At 64.9% G+C, this 26757-nt stretch overlaps 2 protein-coding genes across 3 annotated transcripts in view; one reads left to right on the top strand and one right to left on the bottom strand.

Moving 5' to 3' along the window:
* FLRT1 (fibronectin leucine rich transmembrane protein 1) overlaps positions 1-26734 on the bottom strand; it is a 62857-nt gene extending 36123 nt beyond the window's left edge. The window contains exon 1 of the mRNA XM_070427356.1: positions 26650-26734. The gene's annotated coding sequence lies outside the window, so the exon portion shown is untranslated. The remainder of the gene's footprint in view (positions 1-26649) is intronic.
* Positions 1-26757, top strand: part of MACROD1 (mono-ADP ribosylhydrolase 1) — a 130082-nt gene that overhangs the window by 71877 nt on the left and 31448 nt on the right. The window lies entirely within an intron of this gene.

Raw genomic sequence — 26757 nt, 5'->3', positions numbered from 1 at the left:
GTAATGACTGTCAATTAGAAGCCTGTTGCGTCTGCAGCGCCCGCAGCTCACAGAGGTTTCCCGTGAAACCCTGAGATAATGCAGCTGCCCCGCCCACATGCGCACCGCCGCCCCACACCCAGGATGGGGTCAGGCCCTGGCAGGGCAGAGCCAGCCCCTCAGCTGCCCCACCACAACTGGCCCCACATCTCAGGGAGCTGCCTGGGTGGGAAGAGCCCCTCACCTCCCACCCAGGCTCCCGGTGGCTGTGCTCACCCTGAAATCCACCCCTTACTCCAGCCAACCTAGCGAGCCCAGGGAGGCTCTGCGGCCCCATCCAGCACCCCGCAGCACCCCTCACCGACAGCCGACAGCCGCGCCTCGGCCAGACCTGCCAGGCCTTCCCATCCGGGGTCAGCACTGTCTCGGGTGTCACCTGGGCTGTGGCTCCAGGTGCAGTCGTCCGCCAGGGGGTGCGGTGGGGTGGAGCAGGGGCAGCACCCAGCACCTTCTGCTCTCCCGCCCTCCACCCCTCCAGGCTGGGCCAGGGGTGGTCGGCCACACCCTCAGCCCACACTGCAGCTCCATCCTGCCCGTCCTCCTCCCCTCTCCCTGCCACTGTTCCCTGGGGATTCCTCCTCTTCTCTCTCCCAGGCAGATGGGCACAGGCACCGTCAAGAAAGACAGGTCTAGCCCTGGTGGGAGCGTTGTCCGTGCGCCAAACGTTGTGGGTTCGATTCCTGGTCAGGGCACATACCTGGGTGGCAGGTTCAATCCCCGGTCGGGGCGGGTGCGTGAGATGGCTGATGTATGTTTCGCTCATACATCGATGTTTCTGTCTCTCCCTCCCCCTTCCCGTTTCTCTAGAATCAGTAAAATATACCCTTGGGTGAGGATTGAAGGAAAAAAAGAGAGACAGGTCTAGATAACGTTGCCAATGCTGTGTGGCTGGCACCTGGGACCACTCCCAGGACCAGGTGAGAGAGGGTCACATGGGTGCCCACTCCTGCCAAGCCCCCTGCAGTTCTGAGCACCAAGGAAGCCCAGACCAGAGGCAGGAGGTGGCACCCAGGAGGCGGGACAAGCCAGGCCAGGGTCCCTGCCAGTGCTGCTGGGCGGGAGGGTCCCTGAAGACAGAGGGTGGGCCAGGCGGGGGTACTGGGTGGGGGTGGGGGTGGGGCCGCCGGGCCCAGCGCCCCGATGCATGGTACTGAAGGGGTTCCTGGCACTGCCTGGAGGCGCCACGTCACCTGAACAGAAGGCAGAGCCCTTGCCAACACTCCGATGCTCCCCACGCGTGCGGCTCCTGCCAACGCAAACGCTGTATCTCAACGCCGTTAATTTACATTTTGATTCGACTTTCTTAATTTTACTTCAACTTCGAGCGACTCCAGTTTGAGAATCATTTTAATGTATTTATCTGTGAGGCAATTTGTTAAATAACCCCCAAGACTCGGCGGCTTTCCGTTCTGCGCTTTTATTGCGAGGCGGTTTTCGATCGAATTAGTCGTCAGGGTCCCTGAGTGCCTTGTAACGGGGATGAGCTCGCTGCCTGCCCACTCGGAAGTCGGGGGCCGCTGCTCAATGGCCCGGAGCAGGAAGTGCTGCTCGCTCCTCCCGGGCCCTCGGTGCCCGTTCTGGGGGTGCGCAGGCGGGCACAGCAGGAAAGCGCATGGCTCTGGGGCCACCCCCGTTCCCAAACTGGGCTGCGCCCACCCGACCCCCAGGGGTGAGTCCGAGCCTGTCCTGTCTGGGACCGCTTGGCCCCAGATGTGCACGACACAGCATGTCCTGCTGTCACCCCACCCCGGGGGCAGCAGAGCAGGGAGTCAGCCTGGGCTCTGCTTTGGGTCTCTGAGCCTCAGGGGGGGCGGGGGAGTGCTGGGCAGTTGGTGAGGGCTATCCCCCCTCATTCTGTTATTGGAGCCGGTATCCGCTGGCTGTCGCCTGGGCTGGGGCCTGATTTGTGAGCTGAAAGGCGCGGGGACTGAATCTATATTTCATTTTCACGTCAGCAGCTGTTGTTTGTTTGATAATGGACTCCCCCTCACCACTCTCCAGGGAGACGGGGAGCGGTGGGGCCGGGGGCCGAGAGAGAGGCCTGTGGTTCAGGCTGGAGCGGGTGCCCTGGAGCACGGCCGGCCCTCCCTGCCCGGCTCTCCCTGCCGCCTCCAGGAGCTGCACGTTCCTACAGGTGGGCACGCTGGCTCCCACCCCGCCAGCCCAGCTGTCTGGCCTCCAGCAGGCCCTCAGTCAGCCGAGCCAGCCCCGCCTGGGGCATGTGGGAGACTTCCCTCCCCCCTCAAACCTCATGCGCCCCTCCCGGAAGCTGCCCACCCCCGGCCATGGACACCTCACTCAGTCTCCCCAGTGACCACCCAGCAGGAGGGAGGAGGCCCGGATGCTGGTGGCGCTCTGCCCCTCCCCCGAAGCGCCCGGCAGGGGCTGCCACCCGCAAGTGTTCAGCACCCGCCTGCCCTGCACTGGCGGCAGCGCAGCCTGCGGTTGTCAGTGTGGGCGCTGGGGCTGGACGCCTTGGATCCCCACCCTCGCTCTCCGGCTTCAGGGCCTTAGGCATCTGCCTTGCAGGCGGGCAGCCTTCTGGACAGTGGGGTCCTCAGAGGAGCGTCTGAGGATGAAATGGGTCCAGGCTCAGACGCTCCTGGAGGGCAGTGAGCCTCGCCATGTCCCCACCTTGGGGGCGCAGGCCTCCTGAGCAGGTGGCTCTTTAATGCGCCTCTGCAGCCACCAGCAGGTCCTCCTCCTCCATCGAGGCCCAAGGCGCTGGCTGTGCTCTCCCCTGAGCTGCCCACCCCTCTATGCTGGGGTGAACCCAGCTGCACCCCTCCCCATGCGGCCGGCTGTGCACTGAGGGGGGGGGGGGGTCTCTCCTTGTCATCGGCGCAATCTTCTCTGGCTCAGGGCAGACTCTCCCTGCGTGCTGCCCTGCCGCCTCAGTGAGGGTTTGGTTTGGAGGGAAGGAAAAGAGAGGGAGGGAACGCTTCGTAAAGGGGGCCCCGGCTCAGCGCCCTCCAAGGCCCCGGCCGCCCTGAGCCCAGCCCAGCCTCCCACAGGCCTGCCCCTGCCCCAACCTGCCGCCCGCCGGCCTCACCTCTCTCACGCTCAGCACTCCCCACGCTTCCCCTCTCGGCTCCCCTCCTCGGCCTCTCCCACCCCAGCCCTGTCCTGAAACGCTGCCCCGCACCCCTGGCCCTGGCCCAGCACCTCACCTCCAGGCCTGTGTGCAGCCCATTTCTCCTGTGGAAAACCTCCCAAGGCCCCAAGTCTGGGTCACATGCCTGTCCTGGGCTCCTTCGTCCAAACTCCTGTCCCCGGCACTGTCCCTGCCCTGTGTCTGGCCTGTCCCCCATTAGGACTACTTCAGGGAGTGGGGGGCACAGCCTCATCTGTCTCACTGACCCCTGGTGTCCCTCCCGCCTGACACGTGGTGTGTGGGCTCCGGAGACAGGCAGCGAATGAATGAATGAATGAATGAATGATTACGGTCCTAGTGAAACTCCGGGCTCCTGGCCACTGAGTGCCCGAGGTGTTGGCTGGCAGCCCCCTTTCTGCCAGCCTCTCTGCTGGGTGGTGGGTGCCAGGCCTGGCTGCCTGCTGGGGAGCAGGGGCGAGGGGCGGGGCGCACGCAGAGAAAGCCCCCTTGCGTGTAGTGTTTAATGTCTGCACCCTGCTCTGATGCTGTCCGGACACACACTGGGTTTTAATAAGGCCAGAGAGCAAGAAGCCAGCTCTGCGGCAGCCAGCAGGCAGGCCTTGGGTGAGGGCCATGCGTCGTGTGCACACGCTGGCCCTGCATGCCCGGCCAGGCAGGGCCCGAGGCCTCCGGCTCTTTGGCCAAGAGAAAACGGGCTGGCAGTCCATGTGGGAGGAGAAGGCGGAAGCGTCGGGATCCAGGGTCCCGCCCTCGGGCCCCCCCACCCCCCCCCCCCCCCCCCCCCCCCCGTGCCGACCCTGCTCGGCCTCCGGAGCTCACGTCTCCTCCCTGGGGCGTCAGAGGCATCGGACAGGTCTGCCCTCGGTGAGGCTCGCCCATGGGTGAGACCCCACCCCCACATGAGCGGGGCGCGCGTGGAGCCAGCACCATGGCTGGCTGGCTTTCTGTCCTCGAGGCCCAGGCCGTGGCAGTTTGGGATTTCTTCCCCTTTCACTGATGTTTTATTCATGTAAACCCAGCCTGCATCTGTCCTCAGGAGGAGAGGAGGAAGGTGCAGGAGAGCGAGAGCTGGAGGGGCTGGGGAGACAGAGGGGGTGAGGGGCAGAGGGGGTGGGGGGCAGAGGGGGTGGGGCCAGAGGGGCTGGGGAGACAGAGGGGCTGGGGAGACAGAGGGGGTGAGGGGCAGAGGGGCTGGGGAGACAGAGGGGGTGAGGGCCAGAGGGGGTGGGGGGCAGAGGGGGTGGGGAGACAGAGGGGGTGGGGGGCAGAGGGGCTGGGGAGACAGAGGGGGTGGGGAGACAGAGGGGGTGGGGGGCAGAGGGGCTGGGGAGACAGAGGGGGTGGGGGGCAGAGGGGCTGGGGAGACAGAGGGGCTGGGGAGACAGAGGGGGTGGGGAGACAGAGGGGGTGGGGAGACAGAGGGGGGTGGGGGGCAGAGGGGCTGGGGAGACAGAGGGGGTGGGGGCAGAGGGGCTGGGGAGACAGAGGGGGTGGGGAGACAGAGGGGGTGGGGGGGCAGAGGGGGTGGGGGCAGAGGGCTGGGGAGACAGAGGGGGTGGGGAGACAGAGGGGGTGAGGGCCAGAGGGGCTGGGGAGACGGACCTCACTCGGGATGTGTGGGTGTTCGTCGCGGTTCAAAGCCGGGTGCCTAGGAAGAGCCAGCGAAGACGCACACTCCCCCGGCTGCCTGACAAGAGGAGCTGTCACTCGGATGCAGTTCATTGTCACCTCCTGTTCTAGCGCTGGTTCCTTCTCAAACCTCTCCACAGCTCCCGGGGCGGGCCGGCTCCTCCGCCGCCCTCTGCCACCCTCTCTGGGGCCCAGGAGGAAGCAGGAGGCTTTGTCTGTGCTAATTGCGTTGTTAGAGCGAAGGTGCTTGCGCTGGGCTGTCTAATTTGGGGCCTTTATTAAACATGATCGCTGGCTGACAGGCGGCGGGGAACCAGCCATGGCTGTCGTGGGGGAGCCGGGTTCCGGCAGATGCCGAGGTGCGTGTCCCCGCTCCCCACCGCCGGCCCCTGCTCTTGCTCCTCACCCCGACAGCACACACAGAGGTCACCCACCCCCCCTCCTGCAGAGGTTACCCCTATGAGCTTCAGCCAGCGAGGGGCGGGGTGGGGGGTTCAAGGAGGGTTCCCCCTAATGGAGGCTTCCTGGGGTGCCCTTTCCCCACCCCTTGACGAACTCCTGTCCATCCTTCAAGAAAAGCACATCCCCTCCTAGGAAGTCTTCCCCCTCCTCCTCCTTCGCCACATGGCTTCCCTGGTGGCTGGTATACAATGGGCTGTGATTTTAGTTGACACATGTCTGCCATTTCCGATGCGCAAGCAATCCAGGTGCTTTAAAACCATTATTCCCGGAGCCAATGTTAACCCTACGGAGAGCAGAGCACGCCGGTATCACCCTCCACGCTGCCCAGATGAGGAAACAGGCACAGAGAGGCTGAGCACCAGCCCAAGGGCACACAGCGTAGTCCCCCTGGCCCCTCGGCCCTGCCCTTGGATCACTGCAGTGGCTTCATTCTGTTGCGGCTGCACGACAGCATCTGAGCCCTCACACCACCCTGTCCCCGGCCAGGACTTTCCCTCCAGTTATCTTGTTTACTCTCTCGCGGCCGCAGCCGGAAGGGGGGCAGGAGCCCTGTGCCCCTGCAGCTGTGGTGTCCCTGGCCAGGCCAGGACACAGGAGCGGCGCAGGGCCAGGAAGGGCTGGCCTGGAAGGCAGTGCCGGGTGGAGCGTCCTGCCTGCCTTCCCCAGCCTGCGGCTGGTTTAGGGGTGGCACTCCGGGGCCTCAGCCCGGTCCGGCCTGGAAGCACTGAGCGCCTTTAGCACCAAGGGCTTTCGTGCAGAGCAGTGGGGGGAGTAGGGCTCCTTTCCTACCCGGTGGGGATCTGTGAGTCTCGTCAAACGTCAGCATCTGTCAGCGTGGCTCCACCCTCAGTGCCTAGAACTGTGCCTGCGCCTGGTGGGTGTTCAGTAAGCCCCACCGAGCTGAATCTTACACTCACCCCAGTTTAGGTGCCAGAGTGTAGGAGGAGGCGGGGTTGAATTGGCTGAAACTGACTTCCTCCAGGCCCTTGTTGGGTAGGAGGCTGCCTTCCTCCTCCCCTTCTCCCCGCTTTAGAATGCTCAGGTTCTCCCAGGGTGTGGGCAGAGGGCTTGGCAGCATAAAACTCCAAGATCTGAGATATCTCTGCAGAAGCTGAGCTGTGTCAGCCCACAGGCCCATCACTTGCTCACAGGTTCAGGAGCACCTACTGGGTGCCAGGCACTGTGCAGTGCTGCTCCCAAAAGCCGGTGGGAGGCGCAGCCCTCGCAGTGTGGCAGGACCAGGCCCCCGTGTAAAAAAACAACTGTGATGCCCAGTCAGGGAAGCGCAGAGGAGGGACCCCTCTCTGAGTAAGTTCAGGAAGGCTTCATGGAGGAGGGAGCATTTGAGCAAAGCCAAGAGGACATCTCCAGGCTGAGAAGGGGCCAAGGCATGCCAGGTAGAGGCTCAGGCCAACAGCTCAGAGGCATGGACAAAGCAGCACTTGTTTGGAGAAGTGGTCACAGAAGCACCAGGGAGGAAGGCAGTCCCAGAGCGTCTCATTTACTCTGAAAAGCTGGAACGTGGTGTGCCATTGAGGGATGCTCCCAAATGTGCCTGGCTGCTTAGCGTGGGGTCAGAAGGAGGCGCTGTCAAAGGCAGATTAGGGCCCTGACCGGTTTGGCTCAGTGGATAGAGCGTCGGCCTGCGGACTGAAGGGTCCCAGGTTTGATTCCGGTCCAGGGCATGTACCTGGGTTGCGGGCGCATCCCTAGTAGGGAGTGTGCAGGAGGCAGCTGGTCCATGTTTCTCTCTCATTGATGTTTCTAACTCTCTATCCCTCTTCCTTCCTCTTGGTAAAAAATCAATAAAACATATTTTTAAAAAATAAATAAATGTAGATTGGGGACCCCACTCACAGATCATCCAATTTGGCAAGTCCAGGTGGCACCGAGGACTGTCCATGGCTTTGATGGCAGTTCCGAGCCACGGACTGGCTGCCCAGGGGGGGCACTATGGGGTCAGAGGCAGGTGACTTGAAAGCCCACGCCACGGGGTGCAGGGGGGATCCCAAGGCCCCCGAGGCTGGGCCGGGGCCTGAGCAGACCAGGCCCCCTCCTCTTCCCTGCTCTGCCCTAGCGGCAGGGCCTTCCCCTCCGGCTGGGGGCAGGGACGGAGGCGCAGCGTGCACGAAGGGCGGGCGGCGGCAAAGTCAGCGCGTGGCGCATCAATCTGCCCTGACAGCCAGCAAATTACACCGCGTGATCGCCAGATTACTCCAAATGCATTTATTACAGGGGTTAGAAGCGGGGGACTTATTTACTGGCAAATCCATACTCATTACAAGACTCAGCCTAGCCTGGACTGAAAACAGCTCAACTGAAACAAATAATTACCAAAGTCCTTCCAGCGCAGCTCTCAGGTGGTTGGGGAGTGGGGTGTGCGTGGGGTGTGCCTGGCCTTGGCAGGAAGTAAAGGGAAGAGGCCAAGGTTGAGGATGGGTGAGCCGGGAAGGGCCACCACCCCACCTAGGTCATGAATATGCAAATGAGTCCCAGGGCAGGGCTACACCCGCGGCCCAAGGGCTCTCTCCACCTCTGGGGGCTTGGGGTGGACTCCAGCGGAAAGTGTGTTGGGGGGCAACCTGGGGCTCCCAAAATTTTTAGACTGGGCCTTGGAGAGGCGGTTCGAGTCCCGAATTTTCCAGGAGAAGAAACGCTGAGCTAGGCACAGAGCACAAGCCCCCAAGTTGTTGAATGAATGAAAGGCCTACTGAACAAAGCAGAGCCCAGACAGGCCTTGCCCGGTCCCGCAGGCTGGGGGCGCGTGGAGGGGCAGCTCCTGGGGTGTCGCTGGGTTGGGGTCTAGTCTAGGCATCCCCTTCACAGGCACACGCAGCTCTGACCCTGCAGCCACGGAGCTGACAGACGCCAGACATCTGTGGGGAGTAGACCTGGGACGGACTGGATTCTCAGGCTCCACACACCTCCTGCACCCACCGGGGTCACTGGGCTTCCAGAAACAAAATCAGTCCAAATGTGACTTTTTAGAACTAGCAGAACTCTCCTGGACCACTGCCCCCATTTTGCAGATGAGGGAACTGAGGCCCAGACAGGGGCCAGGCGGCTGTGGTGGGCCTGCGCAGGGATGGAGAGCTCCCCGTCGCGCCAGGCACGCTCTGGCCTTCTGGGCGGCGGTGGCGGCGATCAATGCCCACGTGGAGAGCTGTCAGGCCGATTGAAATGTAGGCTCGGCCTCTCTGCCCGCTGGGCAGATGCTGGCACCGCCACCCGAGCCTTAAATATTCATTCACTTGACAGAACACTAATTAAACAAAGTAAGGTGCATTATTACTTGATTAAATTTTTTTATTGGCAGCTTAATTGGTCTGTTAGTTGCCCCTTAGGGAGTTGTTCGCCGGCTCCCCCCTCCCCGGGCCAGGTGGGAGGGGGCCCCCAGGCTCACTGCACTGCCCTTCCTGGCCCAGGCACCTCTGCACTAGTCTAAGTGAAGAGGTCTTGAGTCCCGCCCCCAGGGGCGTCTGGGTTCCTCTCCTATTGGGTGAAACTGGCAACCAATCAGCACCTAGCATCCGGAGATCCCTTGGAGAGGGATGGACCCAGATTTGGAGGAGAAACTGGGTCTGACTGGCCTGGGGTCTGGAGCGGCTGTGGATCCACCCCTCTCAGTCTGGGCCTCCGTGTCCTTACTTGCACCACGGCCCCCGCAGGCCCCCCGTCCTGGCACAGACACCTCCCTACCCACAGCCTCTGTGCTGCCTGTTCCCCCAATAAGAGAGGAGGTGTTCTGCAGGCAGGGATGGCCTGGGGGACCCCAAGTCCTCAGAGCTGGTGAACCCACCTTCCTGGTCCGGCTTTCCACCCTAGGGGCACCCCCTCCCACCACTCCTGCAGGCAGCCAGACAGCCAGCTCTGCGGGGCCCTCTTGGGTGGGTACTTCACCACCCCAAGTCGGTGGCTGGCCATGTCCACCCTCTGTGGCGCTGGAGTTGTCCGTCCCTTCAGCACTGGCCAAACCCGTGCAAGCCTCAGTGTCCCCAGTGCAAAAGGGTGCCCGTCCTCCTCCAACCAGCAGAGCCCGAGTGCTGGGCACGAAAGGAGAAGGAGGTGCCCTCGCCAGTGGGCAAGCTGAGCGCCCCGAGGTCTCCTCTCCCCCTGTCCTTACACCCACGCTGTGAGGGCGCTGCCCCTGGCACCCCGGTTTAGAGGCAACGGGTCCTGAGGTGCTCAGTGATTTATCCAGAGTCTTACATCCATGGCCCAGGGAAAGGAAGGGGGGAAGGGGGCAGAGGGAAGTTGCTGAAAAGCCGGGGGGGATGGGGGGGAGCAGGCCCTTCTGTGCACACACCCACTTACCAGCTCCTGCGCCCGCTCGGCAAGCAGTGAGCTCCGTTCTGGGACAGGAAAGAAAACGAGGCCTTGGGGGGGGCGGGTGGCCTGGGTCGGTGCGTCACACCCTGACCTCCACCAAGCCCCGCGCAGCCCCTCCCCCACTGCTGGGCCCACTCACCCGCTGCTGCCCTCGCCATGCCCTCCCACCCTCCAGGGAGGACGCGGGCCAGGCCGATGACAGAGGAATCGTCTGGCAGCCCCCGAAGCTGCCACTGGCGAGCAGGAGGCGAGGTAATTGGCATCGCCGGCTGCGGGAGCAGGAAATGAGCGGCCGCAGCGCGTGTGGAGCGGGAAGCTGTTCAGTGTCATCGGCCTTATCTGGGAACAGGCTGCCCAATTACGGGGCTGTGCCCGCCGCACTCGGCAGCTGCCCGCTCCGCTGGGGCCCCCTCCCCAGTGTCCTCACGGCATCCCGGGCCTCGGGCATCTGCTGCCCCTTCTGGAAGGCGAGCGGCAGCTCCCCCAGAGAGGTCTGCCTGGTTCCTCCCACTCCAGGTGGGCGGCTGCAGGCGCCTCCCGACGCAGCCTGGCATAAAGGGGAGCAGCAGACAGGCCCCCCCAAGGCCTCCCACCCGCAGGTGACTGTCCAGGCCCAGCCCTGCTTCCGCTGCCTCCTCTCCTAGGGACCCCTTCAGGCCGAGAGCCAAGATGAACAGTGAGGGGGTCACAGGCTGGCAGGGCTCCCATCCCAGGGCTCCCTCGGGGCCGGAAGAACAGGTTGCCCTTCTCGGATGCCCTGCGCCCTCTACCAGCCACGAAACGAGAGGATTAATAATTCTGTGGGTGGACCGTGCTCAGAAACGCAGCGCCACGGGGGCTGTGGGAGGGTGTCATCTATTAGATGAATAGGACAGTAATGGGTTTGCAATTGTACATCACGCAGCCGGACATTAGCAGCTCGTGCTGTGGCTCACAGATCGGAGGGGGCTGCTGTCCCGGGAGGGCTGCCCCCCTGGCCGGAGGGGACTGGCGAGGAACCTCGCAGTGTTGTCTGGGCAGTCATAGCGCAGGGTGGCATGGTGGAGAGAGTGGCTTTGGGTTTGGACCTGCCTACGTGCAAATCTTGTGACTTCACCACTTGGCGCCTCCACGCCCGCAGGTGTGCAGCGGGGCGCTGCGGCCCGTGCGGGGTGGCCGATGCAGTCAGTGAGGGCTGCGCGCCTCACCTCAGCACAGCACTGAGCACACAGCACCTGCTCAACCATGACTGCCCCTTCCTCCTCTCCCCACAGGAGCCTGAGGCCCCGCTTCTGGGAAGGTCCCGCTCAGATCTGTCGCTAGAGAGAGGGGGGCCCTGCACGAGGGACCCCTCTCTGCAGCCCCTCCCCACCCGGCCCCCCACTGTGGCCAGGGTGCCAGGTGCCCGGGCAGGGCTGCCCCTCACGCACACGCTTCCCTGTCTGACGAGCCCGCCAGCAGGCAGAGGAGGTGCACCTGCAGCCCAGGCCCCGCTGTCGGTCCCGCCCGGCTTCTCCAGCCAGTGGCCTCAGGAGGTCACCCCGGCGCCCCTCTCTTCCCCCAGAGAAGGGACCACGCTGGCCTGTGTGACCTGGAGACCACGGACTCGCCTCCGTGCCCGGCCTCCTCCTCACCAGCTGGAAGGGCCCGGGCGGGCTGGCTATCCCCTCTCTGTCCTCAGAGCCGGCACACAGGGCACCGGGCGGCCACTCCCGTGCGTCTGCTTTCACCTCGGCAGGTGAAGCTGCACTGAGCACAGGGACCCCACCTCCTCAGTCCCCGTCCCGAAGTCCAGCTGCCAGCCAGCAGGCACAGAGCCCTCGTTCCTGCCCTTTCTCCAAGCCGTGGCAGCGGGCTAGCCGGGGCCCGAGTGGCGCAGGGGCCACCGGGCAGCAGGCGCTGAGGGCCAGACGGGCACGGAAAGGCCTGTTGCGTGAGAGCGGGTGTGGTGCAGACTGGCGGCAGGGAGAGGCCGACGGCGGGGGGGAGACTTCTTGCAGGCGGGTGGTAACGGAACGGAGGCCAGAAGGAGGTCAGCACAGGCCTGGGGCTGGGCAGCGATGCCAGGTTGGGAAGGAGGGGCTGGCCATGTGGCAGTGACCCTGTGGGGGAGGTCAGCCCGAGCCTGGAGTCTGGGGGTGTAGATGTGATGGATAAGGACCTTCCCAGGGGGTGGGACAGGCCCCTCCCCGGATCCCCGACTTCAGCCTGGGGTTCAGACGACCCCCACCCACACCAGGGCTGGCCTCCTCCTCCACTGAGTTCTCAGCTGTCCCCAGGAGGGCCCCCAGGGGGCCCATCCCTCCAACAACCCGTTGGCTCCGCATCTTCATCACAACCAGCCCCGCCTGCTGCCACCCAGACGCGGGACTCACCACCCAGCCCCCTCTCTCTGGGCGCTGAGGGCTGGGCTGGGGGCGGGAGAGGGGCTGCTGGCCCCCGACCCCTCGCTGTCACTTACAGACGGAGAGCCGGGCTCTGTCTGTCTCTCCATCAGTCTGTCCGTTCTCTGGTAGACACCCTGTTCCTACAGCTGCTCCCTCCTCCCTACCCTCCTCCCTGCAGACAGCTTAGTGGGCTGTGGGTGTGAATTTCCTCTAGGAGGGAGGGGCTGTTCCTTCTGGCACCGAGGCAGAGCCTGGGCGTGGGGAACAGGAAGCAGTGACGGGGACGGCTGGGGGGACCCTGCAGACCTGGGCGGAGGTCCAGCTCCCTCAGCCTCTCCCCGGGGCTCACCTGCCACTCCCCTGGCAACGCCACACAGGCGAGGGCATCTGGGCCTGGAGGGCCCGGAGACTGAGAGCAAAGCGACTGTGGTCCCAGCTGCCGTGGCTGCATATTAGGGGAAGCTCGGGGGAGCCTCCTGAGCCCCCTCTGCTCCCCTTCCCCCTTCTCCCCAAATACAGCTTCCTGCCAAGCACAAACTGTGCTCCCATTTTGTGGATGGGGGGCCTGAGGCCCAGAGAATCGAGTGCCTATCTTGAGTGCCTTGCCCACGTGGCTGTCAGCAGGAGCCAGCATGGCCGCTGCCCGCCCTGCTGTGCCCTGCCCACTCCGGCTAGAGCACACCCCACAGTCATGAGCCAGGCCTGGTGCTAAGAGCTGTACCCCAACCGATGCCCACTGGCGGGAGGGGAAGCCGAGGCAGCGACGAGCAGGGAACATACAGCACGGCCCCCAGCCAGCCCCGTGCGGACCGTCACTACTGTAGGCACACAGGCCGTGGGAACAGAAGAGCGCGAGGCCCTGCCCCGCAGAGCTCCCTGCCTGGTGGAGACAGACCTTAGACAGAGAACGTCACGTGTGCCCAGTGCCGGGAAAGGACACGGGTGAGACGCTGCCACCCTGGCGGGAGGCATGTGGGATGGGGACAAGCAGACCCTGGTGCCCGCTCTCCAGCCCCCCCCTCCGCCTGTGCCGCCCTCCTGGCCTGTGCAAATTGCCTGTCCCCTGTGGTTCCCGCTAATGAAGAGCCACTCCGCCCGCCAGAGCCCGGGCTGCGTCCAGCTGGTACTGAAAGAGGCGCCTCTGAGCGTGATGGTGGTGCCTGTCCCCATTCCTGTCTCTCACCCACCCCGCGGTGTCCCTCTCAAGATAAACTGGAGGCAAAGCTAGTGGCTGCCCCTCCCCCCTGCCCCGGCCCCAGAGGAGCGCCTCCTCCAGGCAGGCCTCCACTCCTGGCCCTGTCCTGGGCACAGCAGATTAGGGGACAACTAAGGCCCAAGGCTACTCTCAAGACACACTGGTTGGCCCCAGTGAAAGTCAAGTTCTGGACCAGGCTGGGGAAGCAAGGAGGGCTTCCTGGAGGAGACGATGTCAGCCCGGAGAAGGAAGAAAGGGCGGGTGGGAGCCGACTGCAGTGGGGTGGGAAGTGGCAAGTGGGAGCGGACCAACCGTTTTTGAGAAATGTGGCTGTGAAGGGGAGGAGAGACAGGGCAGCAGCTGGAGGGGAGAGGGAGGTTCCGGGCGGTCGTTTTTAACAGGAGACACTAAATGTCCTTAAAAGCTGGCTGGGAAGTGACGCCTGAGCAGGGGTGGCCACTGGAGAAGCAAGAGGATGAGTAACAAAGGCAGGAAGGGGCTGGGCTGGCCAGGTGGGGGTGGAGGCCAGGAGCACTCGCCCCTTGAACAGACGAGGAAACCCAGGAAGGTGCGTTGGCTTGTCCTGGTGACAGACCCTCTGGGGCCCACTGGCCGGCTGCTGGCCTGCACGCCAGGTGCCTCGGGGCTGAGGGGGTGGGAGGAGTAAGGGCCCCGAGGGATCCTTCAAGGAGCCCAGCGCCCACTTTTTGGTGGAAGAAAGGCCACGTGGATGTACAGGGCTGCGTGTTTTCCGAAGTGAAGATCAGGCCCTGCTGAGCACACTCCGTCTCCTGGGGAAGCAGCCGCTGCGTCCCTCAGAAAACTCTTACCAATCCCCGCCGCCAAGCCGTCCTTCCTCCGTCTAACCTGAGTCTCCCCGGTCGTGGCTGAGCCAGCTGCCTCTGTGCAGGCCCCCCCACCCCACCCCACCGCCATTCCTGGAGCAGGCACTGCAGCCCCCCAGGACTGCAGGCCCGGCCAAGCAGCCCCTCCAAATCCTGACCTGCAAGAAACCGTGGGCTGTGACAGCCACATGTGCAGAACCTGGCCTGGTTAATCTGCTTCATTAAAGGCACTAATTAATTGGCTTAATTAAAAGGGTAACCTGGAAGCCGGCAGAGCTACCTCCTCGTAAAGCATGAGGCTGCGCAAAGGCAGCCCTGGAGCTGAAGAGGGAAGCCCCCCAACCCCCCCCCCCATGCCCATCCTGGGGTCCCGAGCCCTGCCCCCGACTTCCTGCAGCTCTGAGCCCGCACGCCGACCCTCTCCCGGCCCCACACGCCCCTCAGTGGGCTCAGCACGCTGGCGGGAAGCGCACACCCCACACCCACACGCGTCCCTTGGCTGCCGTTAAGAGCCCAGAGTGTAAGCGGCTGTTACTAGGCCGAGCGCAGGCAGTTGCAGCCTATAAAGGTTAACAGGCGGGGAGGGAGCGCAGCCTGGCCACACTGCGCCTGGCGGGGGGCGGGGGGCTGAGTGGGCTCTAGTGGGGGCCCTCCTGGCACCACCAGGGCAGAACTCCTCCTGGTAAAGAACCCCTGGGCCAGCAGCTTCCACAGGCACGGAGCTCTGGGAGGACTGGGCTTCAGGGCCGTCCCCACCGCTGAGGCTGGTGGCTGTGGCAAGCCCCTTTGCCTCTCGGAGACCCCCCCCCCTTCTTCCTTTGCAGAATACCTTCCCCCCCAGCTCAGAGGAGAGAGTGCTGGGATCGATTAGCCATGTCTGCCCGGGCAGCAGGGAAGGCGTGTGGGTCCCGTGCCACCCTGTCCCATCCTGCCGCTCTGTGCCACCGCCTCAAACCCCTCCCACGCCGGGAAGAAAACCGTCCTCAGCTCAGAAAGGTTAGCAGGCAGTATCCGTGTGTGCTTCCCGTCACCCCTCAAGCTCCGGACCTGAGCGTCCCCCGTTTGGAATGGAGGCTCGGGGGGCTTGTCCAGATCCATGCCCTGGCCCTGAGGGAGGAGGATGAGGGCACCCCCCAAGGAGAAATCGGCTCTAGTGTGAGGACCCTGCCCTGCTTCTCCCCCAAACTCTGCCAGAGACACCACCGAGCTCATGGGCAGCCCCGCCGCTCCTCGGAGCAGAAATGCCACAAACACCAGCACGGTGCGCAGGGACCAAGCGGCCCTGGAGGCTCTCTCACTGCCTCTCGCAGCCCCTCCGGGGGGACAGGCAGGACCTCAGGGTGGGGTGGGCGTGGCCCCGATCCAGAGGAGCCCAGTGAGGCGCCAGGATCCCTGCGGGACAGGCCAGGAGTGAGACCAGAGGCCCCGGGCACCCTGTCCATCGTTTTGGGATGAATTAGGGTTCATGAGGGTGGGAGGAAACGCTGAGGGTCCGAGTCCCAGCCCTGCCCGTCCGCTGGACTTGGCTACGGGGAGTGTGGGGGGACGCCAGCCTCAGCCTGCTGCCCCGTGCACGGTGACAAGGCTCACAGGCACCCCGAGCTCAGAGGGAGCGGTGTCTGGGCCCAGGGCCGGGGCGCACGCCGGCGGCGGCTCCCAGGCCTCTCCCACGCCGGAACTGCATTAGTGCTGGCGTGTGGCCGTCTGTCAGACCCGACACATTCAGTTTCTGCGCAAGCAGCTGTGAGCCTGCTCGGCCGTCAGCTCTGCTGCCCGCCTGGGAGCCAGAGCGCGGCTCCACACAGGTGCCCCTGCCCTGTAATGAGGAGACTCAATCAGTGCCAGGCCCTGGGGAGCAGGGGCTGCCGCATGACTCTCACCACAGGAGGTGCCAGTCCAAGCCGCCAGGGCCCCCTGCCTCCGCTGCCGCTCCTCCCTGGTCTGCAGACCGTGCACCCACCCAGGCGCCCACTGGGCGTCCAGGGCTGCCAGTGCTGGTATCTTCCCAGAGCTCCTTCCCCCGGAGGGACCAGCCTCTGTCCTGCCCACTTCGTCCTGTCTTGGCGCCCTGGCCCCATGTTACAGAGGAGGAAACTGAGGCCTGGAGGGGGCTCGGTGAGTGGCCAGGGGCTCTGGAGCTGTACTCTGAGGGTGGCACCCATGACGTCAACCCCCACCCAAGGGGGTGGGCACAATACCTGGGACCACACCCCTGGCGCGCATGGTGGGGACATCACACTGTCCCCTGGCAATGCTGAGTGAGAAGGGTTAGGGATGGGGACCGAGGGGAAAGGCCAGGCCGCCCACAATGAGAAGGCCTTGGAGGGGGGGCGAGAACAAGGCTGGGAGCCCAGGAGGCCCGGCCCAGACAACGGGGCGAAGGCCAGTCGGCCTCTGCTTCCCTCTCAGTCAGAACCGCCCTGGACCCCGCCCTCACTCCCACCCCAACAGGCGTGGGCGGGTTGCTGGGCCCTACGAACCTGGCTGTCTCTCCCCCATTAGAATCCTCAGGTGCAGGGCGGGGGCTGAGCCACCTGGAGCCCCGCACGCTCCAGGTGGGTTAGGCCCCTGATCAGGCGTGTACAGGAGGCAACCGATGCTGTTTCTCTCTCTCTCTCTCTCTCTCTCTCTCTCTCTCTCTCTCTCCCCCCCCTCCCCCCCTTCCTCTCTCTAAACACATCCTCAGGTGAGGATTTTTTTTTAAGTTCTGGAACTCTTGAGAGAGACCCAGCAAACCCCTTAAGGATATGGGGGAAGGTCTTAACTTCACAGAGCCTCAGTTTCCGCATCTTTAAAATGGGGCAACAGCCGTAACCGGTCTGGTTCAGTGGATGGAGCGTCGGCCTGGGGACTGAAGGGTCCCAGGTTCGATTCCGGTCAAGGGCATGTACCTTGGTTGCGGGCACATCCCCAGTAGGGGGTGTGCAGGAGGCAGCTGATCCGTTTCTCTCTCACTGATATTTCTAACTCTCTATCCCTCTTCCTTCCTCTCTGTAAAAAATCAATAAAATATATATTTTTTTAAAAAGATAATAAAACGGGGCAACAACTGCGCAATCCGTAGAGCTGCTCGGAGGGATCCCCGAGATGATACGCATAAATGCCTATCAGCAGACAGAGGCAGGAGTTCCTCAGATGGCAGCAGACACTTATTGCTGTGCTATTGCTATTATTATTATTAATTAATGCTCTGGCTTCAACACCCCCTCCCCTAGCTTGAGTTAGGCCAGGGACCGCCCCCTCCGTCGCCGTCTGTGAGCTGGTGGGGGGCCACACAGACCACCCCCATCCCAGGCCATCCCGGGGTCCAAGGCAGCCCCTCCCCACGGAGGCCCCAGCCTCCCGCGGCTGAGCCCGGGTCAGGGCGGGGGCAGCGCCACGGCACAAAGGCTGGGCTCTGTCTTCGCCTCCGTCGGGGCAGCTGCCCACGGAAGGGCCTGCCACAGAGAGGCCTTTGAGCAGCTGCCGCGGGAGCCAAGCTCTCCTCGGAGGCCCCCGGCTCTCACAAGCCCTGTCTGTGATGCCGCAGGGCCGGGCAGGCAGCTGCCATGGGGGCAGGGCCCACGCCCGATCTGCTGCGGGGCACACCATCTCCCGTCTCCTCTCACCCAGAGGATGCCCAGCCAGGTCAGGCTGCGGGCCTGAGAGCCAGGCAGGGCCTCCGAGGGGAGCTCCGGGGGGCGGGGCCTGCCCTATCCCCAGCTCCAGGCCTGGCACACAGGCCACGGGGACAGCCCCTGCCTAGGGCTCTCAGGAAGCCACAGGGCTGGGGCTCTGCCTTCTTCCCTCTCTTAGCCTCGGTTTCCTCCTCTGTAAAATGGGTCCACCAAGTACAATCCTCCCTGGGCAACTGTGAGAATCAAATGAGACCCGCATTTAATGCTCCACTCAGTGCCAGGCAGGCAGGAGGGCCCAGGGAATGCCAGGTGATCACCACCCCATCGCTGCTCCTGCCTGGGGCCCAGCTTCATCCCCAGCCCCGCCTCAGACTGAAGGGCCTGGGTCTCCCCTTCTCCTCCATGAAATGGGCCAACGCTGCCCACTCCCAGGGCTGCTGCAAAGAGGAAGCTATTTATCAACGCGCTTCGGGCTCAGGGAGCCTCGGCTGGATGAATGAATGAGTCCCAGATTCCACTCCACAGTTAAGCAGCATCTTGCAGGGCCTGAGGCGGGAAGGAGGAGGAGGAAAGGCGGGTGGAGGTGGGGCAGATGTAAACTGCAGCCACCTACGCGGTCACATGTCACCTGTCAAATGAGAGGCCTGCCAAGCGCAGGGGGAGCGGGAGGCAGGAAGGCTGGTTCCTCCTTGGTCAGGGAGGGCTTGGCACGGGAGGTGGCGCTCGCCTGACGAGGAGCGAGGGTGGCCTTCTGGACACAAGGACCAGCACGGTCGAAGGCTCAGAGGTGCGAGCTGTGTCACCCACAGGCCTAACGGAGGAGGGACAGGAGGACAGGCTGCGGGGCGGGCAGGGGCCGGCTGGGAAGGTCTGAAATGCCAGGCCAAGGGTCTTGGACTCGATTCTCAAGAAATAGGGAGCCACTGATGGTCTCAGAGTCAGTGCGTGACTTGATTAAACGTAAATTCTCTAAACGTCCGGCAGTACCTGTGCTAGAGGGGTGGGCACGGGTGCCGTCCGCGTGGCATCCGCTGCCTCTGCCATCACCGCAGCTTAAAGACGGCCCAGCCAGGGGTGTGCGTGAAGGGGACTCAGGCCAATCAGAGCCACCCGGCCTGACCCTCTGCGGGGTCCTAGGGCTGCCCCCACATTCCTGGAGCCCCACCCCACGGGGCAGCCGGGCACCCAGCACAGGCGACACTTCGAGAGCCCAGAGCCAGCCCGGGTTTGAACCCTGCTCTGTCCCACCTCCGTGCAAAGACCTCACCTCTCTGAGCCCATTTCCCCATCTGTGCAGGCGGTAACGAAGGCCGTCAGGTGTGGGGGGGGCGGGGGGGCCGGGACCGTTCCCGCCTGGGGATGAAGGGGGAGCCAGGTCTCTGTGGAGCCCCCACAGGAGTCAGTAACTGTGCTGAGAGGCTGGGATTCGAACCCCCCCCCCCCCGCCACCTAGAAGCTGGGTGGCCGTGCCTCAGTTTCCTCATGTGTAAAGAGCAGGGATAAGGTTGCGCCAACACAGATGCTGTGAGCATTAAACGAGACGTGTCCGTGAAGCTCACAGTGAGACCCCCGTAAACCGGGCTAACACTGTGGTTAGCTCTGAATGCCCCCCCCCCGCCCCCCAGAGGCCGGGTCTCTTCCTGTTTTACAGCGTCCAGGGGCGCAGGGACCTGAATAGCCTCAGAGCTGGCCACTGTGGGGAGTGGGGGCCCTGTCAGCCCACCCAGCAACCGTGTCCCCTCCCATCCGAGACCCCAGGAGCCAACTCTCAACTCTGCACCCTCAGGACCCAGGGAGGTTGCCACCACCCCCACCACCCCCCATGCCAGGGTCAGGGCAGCAAGAGCCACCCCCGCCCCCCCTGCCCCAGCCCACACAGGGTTGGCTACGTGGAGCTCCAGGAGGCCCTTCGCTGCAGGTCTGGGTCTGGGGCCTCTGAGTGTCAGGACCCCCACCACCCTCGAGCCCCCAAGGGCGCAGCCTTCACCTCCCAATCCCCTCCTCCCTGGCCATGGCCGCCCCAAGCTGCCCCCTCACAGAGCCTTGCCCCCCACCTCCTGACCTGGGGGATGCTGTGCCCCCCACTCACGCCGCCCGCCCCAGGAAGGGCCCGCTGCCGCAGGAGCCGAGTAAGAATGGCATTTCCCTCCCCTGCACTCTTCGCCCCTTTCCCTTCCGCAAATAAATTATCAACGTTCCCAGGTCCCGGCGGAGGGGAGCACATCGCGGGGAACAATGAAAAAGCTTTTAATAGGATCCCAGGCTGCAGCCGCTCGCTCGCGGCCTAATGGAGATTGTGCCGTGACCGCAGGCTGCTCGCGCCCTCCTGGGCCCTCGGCTGCCCGAGCTCTGCTGGGGGCACCGGCGGGCAGCCAGGCCCAGCTGGGCCACCTGCTGACGTCACGGCAGCATCTGGGCCTGGAGAGAAATGCCATGCCCGCCACCCAGACTGGCACCCTCAGCCCAGCGTGGGGGGGGGGGGGGGGTCAGGAGCTCAGCCTCTCGACAGCCCAAGCCTGGGGGACACTCAGGCTCTGAGCCCCAGAGCCACGGTGCTGCTGGGCCCTTAGGCCTGGTGGGCCAACCCTTGGCCCGTAGTAGTGGGGAAACCGAGGCACAGAGAGCCCCGATGTGACGGGGGGGGGGGCAGGGGGTGTGGTCTGTCTCCCTGGGACAGGTGGGCACTCTGTGTGGGGTGCAGCCTCCGTGAGGGCCCCCCAAAGCCCCCACTCTGTTGCATGGCAGCCCCCCCTCTGCTGGCTCCAGGCAGGTGGCCTGCTGAGTGCCCAGCTGACTGCTCAGCTCCCTCTCTGGGGTCAGAGGTTAGGCTGCAGGGCTGACCATGGCCAGGCTTCCTGGGCTGGTCCAGGGCTTGGGGAAGGGGCTGTCATCCCTGCTTCTCATTCCTCGTACCACCCCCTCCCCAGAGAGGGGCCTAGGGAGAGCGAGCAGGCAATGGCTCCGTCTGGAGGGGCGGGACGCACACTGGAAGGGCTAGGGGTGAGCCAGTGTGTGCGAAAGTGCATGTGAGTGTGCGAGAGGTGTCAGCACGAGGCACTGTGTCCCTGTCCTGACCTGGCCCAGCTCAGGCAGCTTCTCTGAGAGAGTGAGTCTACCACCCACTGAGCCTACCGCCCCCCACTCAGCGCAGGGGCAGCCCAGCCCTGCCCAGGAGCCCTGTGGCCCTGCGCTGACCCCGCCCACCCTGTGCTCTAACAGGACGGCCCCTCAGGGCCACGGCAAACTCCTGGGACCCTGCGAGTACAAGCAGCCAGATTTCCTGAGCCAGAAGCAGCCCCTCAAGTCTGCCTACCGAGGGGCATGTTGTAAATCAAGGTCACCCCAGAAGAGCCAGCAGGCGGCTGCTGGGCAGGGCGGTCCAGAGCACAGGAGGCGTGTCCCTGGAGGGCAGCTCAGTCCATCCGACTTCATCCCCAGGAGTCCCGGCTATTGCCACCCGCGCCCGCTCCTGAGCGATTGTTCAGTTGTGGCTTCACCCTTCCTTCCTGAGAGGAAAGGAGGGGAGAAGGGAGGGAGCACCTGTGGGTGCCGGCCCCACCCCAGGCCCCGAGGAAGCTCCCGGGGACCGGCCTCTGCCCTCGGCGGAGCCTCTGACCCGTCACCAGCCCTGCCCCCACTCAGGACCAGCCAGGGGTTCCCAATCCCCACCCCAGAGCGACCCTGGGTGCCCCCCTGGCCCCTGAAAACGCAGCTCTCCCTCTTCTCCCTCCACCAGGCAGCCCTGGCAGCCCTGGGAAAGCCCGACCCGTGCCAGTGCCCAGCGGCACCGCCAGGACCTTTCCCAGGCCTTTCCCAGGCCTCGCAGGGGGTGAGGAGTGGAGGGCGGCAGGGGACAAATCGACAAAAGCAATTTGCTTGTGCAGATAAATGCCACCTCCTCTCCAAAGTCAGCCCCCTTCTCTTTCTCTCTCTCTCTCCCTCCCTCTCTCTCTCTCTCTCTCTCTCTCTCTCTCTCTCTCTCTCTCTCGTTTGCTAAATCTGTTGTAATCTGGTGCCAAGGATGAATCCAGGCAGAAGGAGGGTAGGGGAGCGAGGAGGCAGCTCCAGAGCTGCTCCTCAGGGTCAGAGCAGGCAGAGCAGCGGGACCAGCGCCTCAGCGACCCCGTCTTAATCCCGGTTTTAATTAAGCACAAAGCCGTCCGCAGCCCAGCCCCGCCGCGGCCTCCCTGCCAGGCTCCCTCCTGAGCACAGCCGGCAGCACCTGGCCCGGCGGCCGGATGCCTGGGTCCTGCGCTCTGCCTGGGAGGCAGTGTCCCCTAGTGGTTAGCTGGGCCCCATACAGCTGGGTCCTGGTGCCTCCGGGAGACCGGCCTTCGCTCCCTTCTTTTCCCAGCACCACCCTCTCTGCGTGTGGGCTGTGGGGCCAGGCTCGGTGCCGGGCTCTGGGAGGAAAGGGGGAAACCGAGCAGCCTTACGTCTTGCCCTGAGGGAGCGTTCAGCTGGGAACGGGGGTCAGGCAGCCATCGGACACCCCCTTCCCACGATGGAGCCTTGGGCTCTGAAGGTGGGAAGGCAGCCCTGTGAGGTTGGGCAACAGGGAGCCTGCTGGGTGCTGGGGTCAGGGAAGGGGGTGCCCAGTCTCCGCACTGGGGACAGCGAGAGCCAGGAGAGGGTTTCTGCGGCTGCCCCGTCACCAACCAGCCCAAATACTCCCACTCCTGGCCCTTCCAGTGCTGGCTCAGCCTGTCCACGCAGGTGGGCACACAGCTCTCAGGAACAGGGGAGCCCCGCACCCCTTGAAGGGTCACTGGGAGGACGGGGCAGATGGTGCTCGAGGCAGGCCCAGGGTCCAGAGAAGGAGGTGGACTGGCCAGCAGAGACCCAAGGAGACAGACCACAAGCTCTGAGCAGACCCGCCTCTCACACCCGCCAAGCGTCCGCAGGCAGCCCCTTCCGCTGGTTCTGTCCGCCAGGCCCCTACTTCTGTCCCTTCTTTCGCCATCTCCTGCCCCAGCTTCACGTCTTGGCTCAAGCACCCCCTTCCCTGACCCCAGCACCCAGCAGGCTCCCTGTTGCCCAACCTCACAGGGCTGCCTTCCCACCTTCAGAGCCCAAGGCTCCATTGTGGGAAGGGGGTGTCCGATGGCTGCCTGACCCCCGTTCCCAGCTGAACGCTCCCTCAGGGCAAGACGTAAGGCTGCTTGGTTTCCCCCTTTCCTCCCAGAGCCCGGCACCGAGCCTGGCCCCACAGCCCACACACAACTCCCATCTCACGAGCGAATGGATGGGTGGACGGACGAATGAATGAATGAGCAGGAAAGGAGGGCAGAGGGAGGGAGGGAAAGACAGAAGAGCCAGGGAGCCAGGGGTGCTGAGCAGGGCGCCTGTGGGCCACCCTCCCAACCGAAGTAATGCCTGTCTCCAACCTCCCACCCTCCCTTCCCCCTTCTCCCACACTCGCTGGCCCTGGCCCTGCGGGGTGTGGGGCCGCACACAGTCTGCAAGTCCCACAGTGGGGGTTAAAACCCGGGGCTGCAGCAAATCCAGCAAACAACTCCCACAAGGTGAGCGGAGGCCCCGATGCTGACATCATCTGCAGAGCTGCTGACCCCAGGGAGGGCCCGGCGCTGGGGGCCGCCGCGGCGTTAACAGGCCCAGCGCCGTTCTCCAGCTGCCGCCCCCCCCCCCCCCCACTCCAGCTGCCCTCAAAGAATGCAGGCCAGCGGTGGGTGGGGGAGAACATGGTCAGGGCACCCTAGGGTCATGCTTACCCCACCCCCCAGCCATCGGTCCACGCCCCTCACTCCAGCCTTGAGGACAGAATGCAGCTGCCTCGTGCCCTGGCACAAACAGGAGCAGGCCTGAACTTTGTCTAGAGGAAAAGAACCCAGGTTCTGGGAAGAGGACCCCCCAAAACCCACACAGAGGATTGTGCATCCAGGGCAGCAAGCAGGCCTTAGGCCTGAGCCAGCCCCACCCTCCCAGAGCCCTGGCAGCCTCTCCTGATGGGGAGCATCCTGGGGCCACCCCCACCCACCCCTCTACCAGCACTGAGAACCTCCGGCCACGCCCACGCCCACCCCTCAAGCCCTTCCCTGTCTACACACTTACGGCCCATCCCATGAGGTGCCCCCACCCCCCGCCTGTTGACAATGCCTCACCCCTGCACATTCCCACCGTCACTGGGGCCAGGTCTGGGCCAGCAGGCGGGTGCCATCCCCCTGGGCTTTGGTGACGGGTGGGGGCCGAGTCAGTCCTTCCTGCCACTCCAAGGCCAGCATGAGCCAGGGGTGGGGACCAAAGGCAGCCCACACTGCCAGGCAGAAACTCTGCTAGGCTTTCCTAGGCATCATCTCCTAGTGGGTACCCCCAAGATGGGCACTACCCCACTTTATGGATGAAGATGCCGAGGCCCCAGCAGGCCAGGCAGAGACACCCTCCCCAGGAACCACAGGTCCTAGCACCCCGAGGCCAGACCCCCACAGCCCCAGGCAGGCCCATCTCAGAGATCAGGCCTTTTCTCAGCCCTGACTCCAGGGCAGCCTGGCCGGCTGGGGAGGCAACTGCCAGCAGGTCCCCAACTTCCAGAGACACACAGTGGGGCCACCACACTGCAGGACAGGCCTTTCCCTGCTCACCGCCACTCCGGAGCCATCTCATCTGCCCCTCCCCGGGCTGAGACAAGCTGCCCCCAGAGGCCCAGAGCCTGCCAAGCACGCCGCACCCAGCTCCCTGCCTCCGTCCCACCTGACTGGGCAGAGGGGGCAGTGACCACTAGGCCCCGGGGCCTCACCCTTCCCTGCACCAGGCCAGCTGCTTCTTGACATCGGCCACCGCGCTGGGCCTCTGCGGCCGGTCTGCGGGTCCCAGCCTGCCTCTCTCTCCTCGACACCCACCATCTCAGGGCCACCTGGAGTTCCGATCCGTCGCTCAGCTGACTTGGAAGCGAGCACAGACACCACCTGCCTATCTTTCATGCCCTGCCCTGCCCTCCCGTACTCGGGGTGCCCACGCATCCTCACGGCCACTACATCCCCCTGTGCCGGCCAGGAAGCGGGGTCCCCAGAGGTAGCAGACCTGGGGTCGCCCAGTAGTGACCCAGCTCAGCCACCAGGCCTCCGTTTGCAGAGCTAGGTCTTTCCGGCTAACGGCCTCCCCATGGAGCCCTGGCAGCAGGTGACTGGATGGGTGGCAGCACCCCTCCCACCGCCTCCTCACAAACAAGCTGGGGGCTCCCAGGGGCTTTAACTAGGAGGCTCCCAGGAGGCGCGAGGAGGTGCCGCGAGGGGGGGCGCCACTGCTGGTGGCCAGCGTCACGTCAGGATTCTGACCCCCCCCAACCCCTGTCCTCGGGGACCCCGTCAGCCAGGAGCGGGGCATCTGTCCACCTCACCCCACGTTATACTGCAGTCCTAACCCCGCCCCCTCCACATACAGCCTCAGGAGGTGGACACCGTCAACTCCGTTTCACCAAGGGAAACTGAGGCTTGGGGAGGTGGAGGGACTTGGGCCCAGTACGGGTGGAGCGAGGGCACACTGTCCTGCAGGAGGCGGCAGTCCGGGCGTGCCTGGCTTCAACGCACGTTGGGGAGGCTTCTTATAGAGGCGTCCGGTCGTCCGGTCACTGTCCGTGTGCGATCATAGGGCTGGGCCCATCCACAGTCCCCCACACACCCCTGTGCCCTCCTCTCTCCTGCTCTCAGACCTGCCCGCGGCTGGCCCTTCAGTCGCTGCCCACCCTGCTGGGCAGCACCCTCCCGGGCACAGGCCCTGGCAGCTCAGGCTGTTTCCATTTTAAACCTGAGGAAGCCCTGAACAGTCGCCCACGGAGGGAGCCCGAGCGGCACCAGCTGACAGGTGATGTTTGCGCCTCTCGCCTCTCCGGGGGCTGGCAGGGAGAGATGCTCTTGGCTTTCACTCCAGAAACCTGAGCCTGGAGCCCCTGAGCGTGGCCACCTTCCCCACACGGCTGGGCAGAGAGGGGCATGCCCCCCCACTTCCCTGTGCCAGTGGAATCCAGCACCCTGCCCGGCTTGGTGCCCCCACACAGGCCAACTCCTAAGCCCCCCTGGGGAGGGGCCAGCAGGGGCGGGTCTCTATCCTCCCTGAGGGCTCAGGGTCCAGGGTGGGGCAGGGCTGGACTCAGCGGCCCCCTCTGCCCCCAGCCAGGCCTTTATTCCTAGCAGGGCTCTGGCTGGGGCTGCAGGGGCCTGGTGCACCCCACCCAGCTGGGCTGTATTATCTTAAAACCACACACCTGAGCCTTGCAGCCCTCACGGCACCTGGACGCCTGGGGCCGCTCCCTGATGCCTCCAGCTCCTCAGGAACTTTCTCCTCGGAGACCTCGGATCAGCCAGGCTCCCCGCAGCTGGGGGCGGCTCTCCAGCCTCCTTCCCTGGGCCTCTAGTCCCCCGCGAGGAGGGCATGTGCCTGGCCTCGGGCTCGGGTCGGGGGCTCGCTGCCCTGGGACAAGCACATCAGTCCGCGGCTCCAGGGCTCCAGCCCCGGCCGCACAGGCCACAGGCCACAGCGCGCACGGGAGGGAAGTTGGAGCTGCTTATGCCCCCCTTGAAGTCGTTTTAAAAATAAAACCTCGTTCCAGCCGTGACTCACGCAGTTGGTGGGGACCGGAACGCCGCGCCTGGGCCGGCCGGCTGCCTCTCTCCGGGCTCCCCAAACCCTCTGGTTTCTGGGTGCGAGGTCGGAACTGTAACCAACCAGCCCAACCTAGCACCCCACGGCGGGCCGGGCCGCCCCCTGGGGGCGCAGCGAGGGGCTCGGGCTGGGGTTCCGTCCGAGCCCCCGCCCTTTCCAACCTCGGCTCTGGAGAGTGGAGCCGCCGACCGCGCTCCCCGCACCTCCTCGCGCACCCGCACCTCCCCGCGGCGGGGCCAGCTCCGCCGGCGCTCGGCTGTCGACTCGGCGACCCCCGCCCCAAATCCCAAAGGCCGCGCGGCCCCCACGGCGCCGGGTCCAAACCGGGCAGCCCGCCCCCGCGGCGCCCCGCGCACTCCCAGCCCCCGCCCCACTGGCCCCGGCGCCCCGTCCCGCTCGCGCGGCCCCGGCCCCCGCCCCGCGGATCCTTCCCTACCTGCGCAGCGGCCGGGGAGGCGGGTCTCCTCGGGAAACTTTGCGGCGACGGCTGGAGCCTCAGGGGTTATTCCAAGGAGCGGGAGGGACCCGGAGCTGGCCGGCGCCC

This window comes from Myotis yumanensis, unplaced genomic scaffold (assembly GCF_028538775.1).
Source record: "Myotis yumanensis isolate MYYU_CA2020_CCGP unplaced genomic scaffold, mMyoYum1.0.hap1 SCAF_10, whole genome shotgun sequence".
Taxonomy (NCBI): Eukaryota; Metazoa; Chordata; class Mammalia; order Chiroptera; family Vespertilionidae; genus Myotis; species Myotis yumanensis.
Note: the sequence above shows the minus strand (reverse complement) of the source record. Positions and strands in the feature narration are given on the sequence as shown.